The following is a 9348-nucleotide window of genomic DNA, read 5'->3' on the forward strand; positions in this document are numbered from 1 at the left end:
TACTAAAGAGTATCTTGAGTTCTTCCATGTTTTGGTAATTATGAATAAAGTTGCTATAAATATCTATGTGCAGAAGTTTGTGTGGATGTAAGTTTTTAACTTCTTTGGGTAAACACAACTGCTCAATCATGTGGTAGGAGTCTGCCAAATTGTCTTTCAAAGTGGCTGTACCACTTTGCATTCCTACCAGCAATAAATGAGAGTTCGTGTGGCTCCACATTTACCAGCATTTGGTGTTGTGACTGTTTTGGCTTTTAGCCATTCTAATTGGTATATAGTGGTGTCTCATTATTGTTTTAATTTGCATTTTCCTTATGAGGTATGATGTGAAACATCTCATAGGCTTAGTTTGGTGAAGTATCTGTTAAGATCTTTGGCCCATTTTTAAAAAACAGGTTTGTTTGTCTTCATGTTGATTTTTAAGAGTTTTTTTTTTTTTTTTTTTTTTTTTTGTATATTATGAATAACAGTCTTTTATCAGATGTGTCTTTTGCAAATAGTTTCTCCCAGTCTGTGGCTTGTCTTCAAATTCTCTTGACAGCATCGTTTGCAGAGCAGAAGTTTTTAATTTTAATGAAGTTGAGCTCATTCATATTAACAGCAAGTTCAGAATGGCAACTGTGTGAGAAATTCCTAAACTGCTCTCATGATATGTCCTCAGTAGACTCCTTTATTTGGAAGAACTCCTTTCCCTTCTCCTACCCACTATCCCAAGGTCACTCTGTGGAGCCCATGTTTTCCACATGAGTTTAATCACAGAGTGTTCAAATCTCTATCATCAGGGGAAAACTTTCTTAAGCCCAGGTGGCTGTTTGTACCTATATAGCTCTGATTTCCCTCACAATCCAATTTCTTAGGAAGACAGTTTGCAGTCCCTTCACCCCTCCCCTTCCAGTATGGTCAATCTCAAATATATTATCATCTTGTTTCTTCCTCTGTCCTTTCTGCCTTTCTACTAAAACTTCCCATGCTAAAGTTACCAATGACTGGATTTTGCCAAAACAAATAAAGTCATGCATTGCATAACGATGTTTCAGTTAATAGGGAACCACATATATGACAGTACTACCCCATAAGATTGTAATGGAACAATGCATTACTCACATGTTTGTGGTGATGGCCTAAACAAACCTACTGTGCTGCCAGTTGTATAAAGGGATAACATGGATTATGTATAGTATATAATATTTGATAATGATAATAAGTGACCATCTTAATGTTTTATGTACTTACTATACTATACTTTTAATAGTTACTTTAGAGCGTACTCTTTCTATTTATAAAAAAAGTTTGCTGTAAATCAGTATGCTTTGTTAGGCTGGCAGTGGCCTCACACACACGTCTTGTGCTTGCTGCATCTCTTGATTGCATCCTTTTCTCTTGTCCTTGATTTAAACTCATGTTGTTTTGTTCATCCTGGCCCCCAAGCATACAAAATCCACTCCTAATGTTGCCAGTAAGAGGCCACATTGAGTAATTAACCTGGAAACAAGGTAAAGAGTGATTAAGGAGTACGAAGGTGGAAAATCAGTGATGGTTATTGCTTGCCAATAAGAATGTCTCATTTCATCATAACTATAATCTTGTAGAATGAGAACGAAGTGATAGAAGCTGTTAAAGGATCTACTCCATTGAAGGAAATGAGAGTAACGACAACCTGAGAAGGGCCTAGATCAGATCTGGAGAAACTTCTAAGGTCCTGGATTGTAGACCAGACACAGAAGTGTACCCCACTTATCACAATGACAATCACAGCCATAGCAGAAAGCTATGTTAAAAGAAAAGGCTGCACTAGGCTATGATATTGAATTTACTGCTATCTGGGTGGCTTAAATTATTCAAGAATTGTTATTCATTACATAATGTGAAAGTGAGTGGTGAGTCTGCAAGTGCTGATGTGAAGGCAGCTGAATAATTTTTGGAAACTCTTGATAAGCTGATTATGGAGAAAATTTAGTTGCCAGAGAAAATTTTCAATATGGATGAAATCTTCCTATTCTGGAAATGAATGCCTGAAAGGACTTTTATCTGTAAGGAGGCCAAATCAATGAAAGGTACCAAGGCTTTTAGGAACAGGACAATGTTGTAAGCTACACATTGAAAGCCTGGTGATCTGGCACAGTGAGAACCCCAGGGCCTTCCAGCATTTCAATAAGCACACACTGCCAGTGTCCTCAGGAGCAATAAGAAGTCATGGATGACCCAGTTCCTCTTCCAAGATGCCCTCCTGAATTGCTGTGCCAGTGAAATGGAGAAGTATTGTTTCCAGAATAACATATCTTTCAAGATTTTGCTTATTGTTGATAATACTCCTGGACATCCTCCTTTTATTGGTGATCTTTATCCCAATATCAAAGCGGTGTTTCTACCTTCAAACACCACCTCTTTGATGTAACCAATGAACCAGGAGTTATAGCAGCTCTACATGGCTTACTACCTGAGGAGGACCCTTCCCAAGGCTATTGCTGCAACTGAGAAGACAATTATGCAATTCTGGAAGGATTACAACACCTATGACTGCACCAAGAATCTTGCCTGGGTCCTGGTTGGTGTGGCTTAGTTGGCTGGGTATCATCCTGCAAACCAAAATGTTGCAGATTTGATTTACACATGCCTGGGTGGCAGGTTTGATCTCCAGTCGGGGCACATGCAGGAGGGAGTCAATTGATATTTCTCTCTCACATCGATGTTTCTCTCCCTTTCTCCCTCCCTTCCCCTATCTCTGGAATCAATAAAAGAAAAAAAATTAAAAACAATCTTGCTTGGGCTTGGGGTGATGTCACCAAAGAGTGTGTAAACAGCAACTGGAAGAAGGTACTCAGGAGGTTTGTCCATAACTTCAAAGGAATTGCCAAGAATGAGGAAGTTGCAAAAATCAACAGGCTGTGTTTAAGATGGCAAACAAGTTTAATTTGGGTGTGGATGAGGATGATGGTGATGAGCTCCTAGAGGCGGTTCCTGAGGAACTGATTAATGAGAAGTTGTTGGAACTGGGATAGGAATGCATAAATGAAGAAAAGGCAAGAGAAAAGAAAACTGCAGGAGAAGATGAAGAACCCCTAAGAAAAGTCACAGTTAGCAGAAGCTTTTGCAGACCTCGACAAGCTCCTTGAAAAGTTTGAAAACAAAATCCAACACTGAAAGGTTTTCATTAATAGAAAGGAATGTTCACAGTTTATTATCTGCTTATAAACAAATCTAATGAAAAAAGACACAAACCAAGCAAGCCACCATAGACATATTTCTGAATATGAAGAGCCTGAGGCAGGTCCTATAGGAGGAGTCCCAGGAGAAGGCACATCCACAGCTCCGTGCATGTTATTGCCCTTGGGGACCTTCCAGTGGGACAAGTAGTGGATGTGAAAGTCAGTGATATTGATCATTCTGACCCTGTGTAGTCTGCGTCTTAGTTTTTAACAAAAATGTTTAAAAAGTAAAAATGTATATATAGAAAAAAGGTTATAGAATAGGGACATAAAGAAGAAAATAGTTTTGAATAGCTATAAAATGTGCTTGTGTTTTAAGCTGCTATTGTAAGAGTTAAAAAGTTAAAAAAATTTAAAAGTTTATAAGGTAAAAAGTTACAGTAAGCTAAGGTTAATTTATCATTAAAATATATTCATATTTATAAATATAGTGCACAGTGTTTATAAAGTCTACAGTCGTGTACAGTAATGTTCTAGGCCTTCACATTTACTCACCACTCGTTTACTGGCTTGCCCAGAGCAACTTCCAGTCCTGCAAGCTCTATTCATAGTAAGTGCCATGTCTTTTATACACTGTTGTTACTGTATGTTTTCTATGTTTAGTTATGCTTAGGTAAACAAATGCTTACCATTGTGTTACAATTACCTACAATATTCAGTACAGAAGCATGCTACAGCATTCTGTAGCCGAGGAGTAACAGGCTATAAGCACATAGCCTAGGTGTGTACTAGGCTATACTAGAGATTTGTGTAAGTGCACTCTGTAATGTTCATATAACAATGAAATCACCTAGTGATGCATTTCTCAGAAAATATCCCCATCGTTAAGTGATGCATGACTGCAAACACTTTCCTCTTCTTATATTTGTTGAGTTTTCTGCAGCATTTGACATTCTGAGCACTCTGTTCTTGTGGAAGTTCTTTTACCTCTGATATGCTCTCATTTGGTTTTCCTCTTTTCTCGTTAGAAGTCTCCTGCTTAACACCATATTTTGGTTCTTTTTTCTCAGTTCATTTCCTAAATGTCAGCATTTCCCAGACCTTCTGCTTTTCTCACTTGATAAGCTCAATCTGGGGAACACAATTACTTATATGTCATGAATTTCAAATCCATCTCCAGTCAGAACTGTCTATCAATTTCCAAAACAGCACTTCCTACTCATGTGTTATTGATACCTCAAGTTAAATATGTCCAAAAACTCATCCATTTTACCTCTAAATATGTTCTTCCTTAGTTGTTTTAGTGACTGTCACCTCCATATTCTCACATAAGCCAGAAATTACAAAGCCAATCTTTCCTCCCTCTTCTAATTGCTAATATCTAACTAACCACTAAGCCTTACAGATCCTTCCTCTCTAATATCTTCTCTATCTAGCACCTCCTCTCTAGTTTCTATTGCTGATGTAATATGGGCACTTATTTCTTGCCAGAATTAGTTCAAGAATGTATACATAATCTCTTTGCTTCCCATCTATACCTTCTTCAATTCTCTGCACTGCTGTTGGAGACTTTTCTAAAATGCAAATACGATCATTTAACTCCCAGAATTAAAATCCTTCAGTAACACCCACAGATTTCCCAAAGAAGCTCAAATTCCTGAGCTTGGCACACAGGCTCTTTGTGATGAGGCTCGTCTTGCCTCTTAAGCCTCCTAACTTGTTTGGATCCCCAGAGCCTTTCAATCCATCTATTGAGACAAACACAACAAAACCTCTCCACCTTCTTCCATGATGCTTCTGTACTGTTCAGTCAAATTCAAGCCCAGCCAGAACTGTGAATGTGTGACCTTACCTGCAAATAATGTTTTTGTAGATATATCCACACTGGGTCCAGGTGGGCCCTGAATTCAATGTGACTGGTGAGAGGGAGGTTTGGACATAGTCACAGACAAGGGGAAAAGGTCGTGCTTTCATAGAAGCAGCGACGGAAGTGATGCATCTACAGACCAGGCAACGCCAGGGTTGTTGGCAGCAATATCCAAGGCTAGGAGAAGGGCATGAACCAGATTCTCCCCAAAGCCACTGGAAGCAACCAGCCCTGACAACAACTTGATCTTGGACTTCCAGCCTACAGGACAATGAGAAAATAAATTACAGTTGTGTTAATCTACCCAGTTTGTGGTATTTTGTTATGACAGATCTAGGAAATTAATACACCCTTCTTCTCTTTATTTCCTTGCTAACTTCAGTTAAGCTCAGCATCCCCTCCCCAGGAGACTTGCCTTGTGCTTTCCCACCCCCATGCCTTTCTCAACCCCTGATTCAGATGCCTCTTCCACTGTATTTATGAATATCTCTATTATAATGTAGTGCTATGCTGTCACCGTTGGTTTTTTTCTTTGTTAGATGGTAAGCTCCAAGAGAGAGGAGAGGGTGCCTACCTGGGAGCCCCAGTATCCTGTATGAAAATGGCAAGAAAAAAAGGGCTGTTTAGTTAAAATTTGGTGAATGTTAACATGCCTCAAAAGAAGTGTGATTTTTATTGCTTTCAAATAGAATATTGCAAATCATCAAGTAGAGTGGATATAAGTTAATAAGAAAAATAAGCTCTCACATTAGACCAATAATGTGCAATGCATTGCCAACAAAATTACTTTAACATAAAAAAAGAGCTGTTTCATTACTGAAGTTCATTTTATTCACAGTAATGATGAGAATTGTGTTCATGCTACTTCAAATTGTGACTTGTTTGCTTTGCATTTTTTTACTGTTTTGACTAGCATTTTATAGCAAAAATAAATATTATATGAATCTCTAAGTAATAAAATATACTTTATAAACAATAAAATAAATGGAAGTCAGGAAAGTTTACATCCTATCTTGTTAGCCTGACCAGTGAGCAGTTGTGATTTCTCACTTTAGTGGTCTGCATCCTTTATTGGGACAGGACACACCCACAGGCATTTAAGAGTTCATTATGAAAGGATCAATCCTAAGTGTGTAGAATGGTAGCCTGAGAAGTCACTTATCAGAAGTATTGGCACTTCACTCACTAAAAATGATCTCCTCATGGCCTGAAGTGGCTTAGTGGGCTATGGTCACGTTATCATGGAAATTATGAATCAGTCTCAGAGTTTACATTAAAGACCTCACAAATTTTTGGAAATTCACCTCATAAACACATGATGAGCTGGACTTGTTTACTTTTAAGAATTCATTAACCTGATTATCTGTCACACATGCAATTATATTATCCTCAAATGGTAATGGAGGATATTTTTTCTAATAACGATAAGAACATCATCCACATATGTTCAGGCCTAAGAAGGCCACTTATTATTAAATTAACAAAGCTAGCCAAGAACTTTAGTGTTCTGCTTATAAAACCTCATACTTAAATGAAGGCTATGAGATGAAATTAAAGCAGAGCCTTCATAGTAATTATTTTTCTTATTTATTTAACTCTTATGCAGCTAAACCAAGGACCTGAAGTATCAAACATGAAAAATATTACTTATTTTTGGATATCCCAAATTGTTAAACATATACTAGTGCCAAGCCTATGGTAGTTTCTAGAGGTACATAAAGATGAGCAAGACTCAATTCTTGCCTTCAGCTACCAGCATCTTTTGGGGAGAAAGACAATTTCAGTGCCAGAGATTTAAACAGTAACACAGGAGAGTGACTCATTTCAACCTGTGCAATCTGGGAAGTCTTCTTGTGGGACCAGTAGAAATCTGGTATAACACTGGGAAGGAAAAAGCATCAGAAACAGTTTAAGTAATCACACAGACCATGGCACATACAAGGTGTGCTTTGGGAACAGCTCCAACTTTAATGAGGATTCAGGGGGAAGGAGATAGTAAAGCAACAGGCCTGAAAGGTAGAAATAATGTTATTTATATGTATCTATATGTGTGACATTTGAGCATGTATAGTAACTCATTAATTCATTCGTCAAACATTTATTGAATAGTTGCTATGTCTGAGACACTGAGGGTATCATGGTGAATATACAAGTCCTCAGCTTCAGGAAGTTTCTATCTAGGGAGTGAGACAGAATCATAAAAGAATTATTAGAATACAAGGTAGTGAGTCCGCTGAGAAAGCAAGGAGCAAGGCATTGAGAGCACAGTGTTGGTGCCCCAGGGCCTCCGACTGAAAGTGACAGCAAAGCTGCCTTTGTTGGATGTATTCATAGGGTACCACCTAGGTCCATTAGGTAAGGGACCCCGCCCCTTGAGGAGGGTTCTGGAAACCTTTGCAGAGCAGGATGACTCCTAAGCTGAGACCTGAAGAATGAAGAGGTAGCCACATGGAATAAGACCATTCAAGACAAGAGAACCAGAGGGGAAAAAATTGGAACTACTGTAACAGCATAATCAATAAAATATATTAAAAAAAAAAAAAAAAAAAAAAAAAAAAAAAAAAAAAAAGACAAGAGAACCAGAATTAGCAGAGGCAGGGGACTGAAAACAGCACAACAGAGAACAACTAGCCATTCAGAATGACTATGTGCCTTGCCTTCTGGGAACATTTCTTTGTGTGGCAGGCTGTATTAGCACGGTGAAAAGAGTGTACATTCTGGGATCAGATTTGGACTCAAACCCAGCTTGTCACTTAGAGCTGTGTGGCCTTGGGTAAATTACTTAAATTACTTAATTTCTCAATATAACACTTGTAATACAGGTGAATGTAGTGTCTACCTCATATGGTAGCTGTGAGCTCTTAGAAGACAGCTTGGCACACAGAGTGAGCACAGCAACACTACTAGCGATAGTGGGAATAGAATTACTTGGGCTTTCTTACTAATACAAACTCACCACTAGGTCACTGGGTGTATCTGCTACTCAAGTATACTGCCCCTTCCCTAGCTCCTTTTCCTCACCCGTCCACTCCGTAATTACAAAATAAACAGAGGATCCCGGTCCATAACTTGACATTTTAATTCTAAAAATGTGTTGGAAATCTCAGGACGCATTGAAAAAAAAATCAATTTTCTACTGTCATCCATCACTTCTTTTTACTCTTCACGAATGTCTTTACTTATGTTACTTAAAATGTCTTTTCTTCATAATTATTTCTGAAAAAAATTACTAACAATTCACCTGTATGTAAACTGAAACTGACACAGATGGGGAAAAGGTATATAAAGTAAATCAGTGTAATTATGCTAAGTGAAATAAGTCAGACAGAGAAAGATAAATGCCATATAATTTCATTTACTTGTGGAATCTAAAAAATAAAGTAAACAAAGAAAACAGAAACAAATTCATAGATACATAGAACAAACTGCTGGTTGCCAGAGGAGGCATGGGGACTGGATGAAGAAGATGAAGGGATTAAGAAAAAGATTAAGGAATTAGTTACAGAATAGTCACAAAATATAAAGTATAGCATAGGGAATAGAGTCAATAATATTGTAATTATGTACAGTGTCAGGTAGGTACTAGGCTTACAAGGGGGATTGCTTTGTAAGTTACATAAATGCCTAAGCACTATGATGTACACCCAAAACTAATATAATACTGAATGTCAACTGTAATTTAAAAAATTTTTAAAAAGTAAATTGAAAAATAAAGTAAATCAGTGTATACAAGAAGAGCGGTGAATTTACTTGTATTTGGAAAGGAATCGCCATGGACAAGCAGCTTGTTAGAATGTCCAGTCTTTGCCTAAATCTGTAATCTGCTGCTCCAACTGCTTAATATATCCACCGTGGAAAAAGAAGTAATACACTAATTTTTCACTTACTTACTTTCTAACTTGACTTCATCAATTGCTTATAACCTCAGCTCTCTCCTTTTTTATTTTGCAGAACACGTCTTTTTCCTTAAATTTTTGACATTTTCTCTCCTGTAGAGGTTGCTCAATCACACTAATTTTCTTGAAGAAGGAGTATGTTTTCCTCATGTATATATGAAGTCTTCCCAGAAAAAGCCCAACCATTGATAATATAACTAGAACAGTTTGCGTGACGTCAATGTAACCTGGCAGCCAAGGAGAATGGACTGGAATGCACATGTGTGAACAATGATGACTTCATTGTACTGGTCAGTGGGTGTGGTAGATGCCTTTGAGTGAGCATGTGTACTGTGTGGCTGTCACATTTAAAACGACTGAGTGAGTAGAGCAACAAATCTGCATTGAATTTTGTGTTAAGCTTGAACATTTCTCTGAGGAAAACTTTTGGATGACTCAG

The sequence above is a fragment of the Furipterus horrens genome, unplaced genomic scaffold (assembly GCF_987537825.1).
Source record: "Furipterus horrens unplaced genomic scaffold, mFurHor1.1.pri manual_scaffold_2, whole genome shotgun sequence".
NCBI lineage: Eukaryota > Metazoa > Chordata > Mammalia > Chiroptera > Furipteridae > Furipterus > Furipterus horrens.